Genomic DNA, 4,004 nt, shown 5'->3' with positions numbered 1-4,004 from the left:
GGCCAGCACATTCTCCAGATCTCTTACCAACTGAAAACGTCTGGTCAATGGTGGCCGAGCAACTGGCTCGTCACAATACGCCAGTCACTACTCTTGATTAACTGTGGTATCGTGTTGAGGCTGCGTGGACAGCTGTACCTGTACACGCCATCCAAGCTCTCTTTGACGCAATGCCCAGGCGTATCAAGACCCTTATTGCGCACAGAGGTGGTTGTTCTGGGTACTGTTTCCGCAGGATCTATGCACGCAAATTGCGTGAAAATATAATCACGTGTCAGTTCTAGTGTAATATATTTGTCCAATGAATACCGGGTTATCCTCTGCGTTTCTTCCTGGTGTAGCAATTGTAATGGCCAGTAGTGTACATATGCATGTTACTTGCTTTGTGTATGATAAGTATTCCTTTTTTTGTGTCTTAAGTGGACGGATGGACCTGTTACATCTAGCAATTATGACGCCATTTCCCTCTCAGAGCTCATGGAGAATGGCAACAGCCGTTGAGAGGCAGATATATGAATAGCAGTATTACTACTCCTTCTATGATTAATAATATTTTATTTGGTTGCAACCAGTATTTTTTCTGTTTCTTCTAGGATCACTTGACTGCAAGAGATGTGGAAATCTAAAAATATTGGAATACAGAAGCCCTAATATTATGATTAACAATGAACATGACGAGTGGCTAAAAGCACTTTTTTGTCGATGACCGTCATTGTGAGTGTCTTATGTTGTTATTGGTGGATATACATGACTGCCTCATACATTACGCTCCTTATTCCTAGCAGAAGCAGGTGGGCGTCTACTTCTGCATCGCCTCGGCATAACGGTAACGGGGCGGTGCAGGCGACGTCTGCGTTACCTCAGCCAAGGGCGTCAGGCTACAGCCCCCAGCCTAGCTGTGGCTGGACATTACCGTCAACATCATTTGTCACATCAGGCTGATCCATCGGGATACCGCTCCTGCCGTAGCGATAGAACAGCAGTGCCGACGACTTCTTTCTCACCACATCCGGGGCTGTCGGCTACTGCTCCCAACCTAGTAGTAAGCAGGGCGGTACCGTCTACGTCATCACCATCACCTCATCCAGAGTCTAGCAGTGGCAGCCCCACGCCTGCCTTGTCCACCAACTACAGGCGAATCACGCATCACTTTAGATCACAAAACCACATTAGACTACTCTGTGGCTACTGATGTTTTCAGGGATATGATCTTACATTCCAGCATTGATAACGTCAGAGCAGAACTTAGAAATTTGTCTACATTCCTTCGTGCTTGTCACGCAGTGTTGGAAAGAGCAAACGTCGTCGAACTATTCGTGCAGGCGGTTGTTGTCTTGCAAACGTAGTCATCTCTTTACTCAGGAATCGAGACATGGCTGCACGATCTGTTACAGCCATGGGGATAATATGCCTGTCATCTCGACTGCTAGTGACGCTATACAAGTCGTGTAGTTCTAAGGTGTCAGGCAAATCCAACACCTTCCATGAAAACCCTGACATGATAAGCTAATCCAGTAGTATGTCACATAGCTCCAAATAAATCGTGACATTAAATTAACCAAATTAATACGAGCAATGAGTGAGCAAATGGAATACCACAGACTAACAAAAGAACGCCTAAATGCATGTCATACCTTCCCACAGTGAGACAGACGCAGTTCTGAGGGGAGAAACAATAACAGAAGCCGAGAGCAGAACCGTGTTAAGCTAGAAGGCCCTACGATTAGGGACGGACACCCACGATTCCAGGTAACCACCAGGACCACCGCCCAGCCCATGTTAAAAGCTAGAGCCCTCCAGAAGAACAGTATAGATCTTACGATAACACTAAAAGGGCCACACCAGCACCAAGTTTTAACGTGAGACTTTATCGAGTCTCTGTTACGTTGCAAACTTAAAAAACATTGCCCCACCAGGAAAAGTAACCGCTAAGACCACCGCCCAGCCCATGTTAAAAGCTAGAGCCCTCCAGAAGAACAATACAGATCTTACGATAACTCTAAAAGGGCCACACTAGCTTCACGTTTTAGCATGAGACTTTTTCACGTCTCTGTTACGTTGCAAACTTTAAAAACATTGCCCCACCATAAAAAGTATAGCGTTTTTCATAGGATGGACAGAATTTTTGTAGGCAGAGCTTAAGGGCAGATAAAAACACAGCCAGATATTTTTTCTTAAAACCAACTTCGGTAAATTGTAGTCAGGAGAAGTGAGGAGAGAGTTGCTTTCGCGACGGCGAGCTGGATGGAGCTGCGCCGGACGCCGCCCCCTGACAAGGTAATGAACGCATGCGATGCCGCATTTTCGAGCTCATAAGGCTTCACTCAGAACTGCAGAAGTCTCATCTCTTACATCCTTTTATTACGTAATACTAGTGTCGATCGTCAATTAAAGCTCATGGTATTCACATTTGCTACATAAGTTAAAGTCTGAAAAGCGATGATTTTTCTGTTATATAAGTATTGAGAAGCCGCATCAGCCACTGTAATTTATGACAAGTTAGATAAGTAATTAAAGAATGAGATTTTCACTCTGCAGCGGAGTGTGCGCTGATATGAAACTTCCTGGCAGATTAAAACTGTGTGCCCGACCGAGACTCGAACTCGGGACCTTTGCCTTTCGCGGGCAAGTGCTCTACCAACTGAGCGAACCTTGCATGGTACGCAGAAGAGCTTCTGTAAAGTTTGGAAGGTAGGAGACGGATACTGGCAGAAGTAAAGCTGTGAGTACCGGGCGTGAGTCGTGCTTCGGTAGCTCAGTTGGTAGAGCACTTGCCCGCAAAAGGCAAAGGTCCCGAGTTCGAGTCTCGGTCGGGCACACAGTTTTAATCTGCCAGGAAGTTTCAAGTAATTAAAGATAATTGAGGGTCACTGTAGACCATTTTGATAGTTTTCTCTTTTGTGAAACTTAATTTAAACCTAGATTGTAGATGTGATATGGCATAGGTCATCCTTCGATCCATTGTAGAACTTGGAAACCCATTCAGGGAATATTCGTTCACATTTTTGTTGAACGAAGTTGGTTTTTATCATCCTGTATTAATACATTTCCTTTTATGAATAGTGCAATTTATAAACAAAGTTTTGTGAGTAGAATACAATCTGCAATGGTAAACTTAACTGCTTTTTCGTCGTTATTTTACCAGCCTACTAAAAATAGGAAAGCCTTGAACCCCTTCCACTAAATTTAGTTAGTATTAAGATTCTTTTACAGGGAGTGCAGTGGAGCTGACGCTGAAATCATTAAGTATTTGGTTATATCATCGCTAGTCTCACTGAACTCTTCTGAACTCTACATGTCATGTGTGGTCTGGCGTGTCCTCACCAGCAACAGGTCCCTGGTTCAAACTAGTCAATTCCCTAAAAACACGCTCAGAGCGTCGTTGCGCGATAGTGGTAGGGAGACACGACATAGAATGAACAAAAACCACGCAGAATGTTAGATGGTATCCCGTCATCAAGTGCAAAGCGGTTGTCCACTGTGAACTGTTGCACCTTTCTAAGGAAGTCAGTAATTTTGCTGCATAGACAAATATGGCGTGATATTACAGGATAAGTCAACTGCACAGTGGTATGGGACTTTATCTGATGCATCATACGAAGTCGTTTTTAAGGAATGGAGGGAAGAGAGCGTGGTAACACCCTCAGCCATGTACTCCACGTTTATGTACACTTAAGTATTTTTCGTCAGGTTATTGGGAGGGGGCGGGGGTGTCGGGTCAAGTTTTATCCGTATCCCAGATGATATTGCCTGTGACTAAGGAGGCATGCATTATTGTCCAGAATACTAAGAAGGAGGATTAATTGCTTCGCAGAGTCACTTCTGCCTTGCGATAGAAATTACTCAAAAATGCAACGTCTGTGGCTACATACAAGAAATCTAACGCCTGCACGCATTATAACTTTGAAGGCATTTCATTCCCCATCACAGTCTCAGACCTACCAAAATTCGAGAGGCAGATAGTTGATTACTCAGTTTACGATCTGCATATAGATGAGAAGGAA

General features: G+C 44.2%; 1 non-coding gene across 1 annotated transcript; it reads left to right on the top strand.

The window, feature by feature from the left end:
- Positions 1 to 2,743: 2,743 nt before the first annotated feature.
- Positions 2,744 to 2,818, top strand: Trnal-caa (transfer RNA leucine (anticodon CAA)). The gene has a single exon. It is a non-coding gene; the product is annotated as a tRNA-Leu (tRNA).
- The last annotated feature ends 1,186 nt before the right edge of the window (positions 2,819 to 4,004 follow it).

This window comes from Schistocerca gregaria, chromosome 5, assembly GCF_023897955.1.
Source record: "Schistocerca gregaria isolate iqSchGreg1 chromosome 5, iqSchGreg1.2, whole genome shotgun sequence".
Lineage (NCBI taxonomy): Eukaryota > Metazoa > Arthropoda > Insecta > Orthoptera > Acrididae > Schistocerca > Schistocerca gregaria.
The sequence above is the reverse complement of the archived record's forward strand: the minus strand, read 5'-3'. Positions and strand labels throughout refer to the sequence as shown.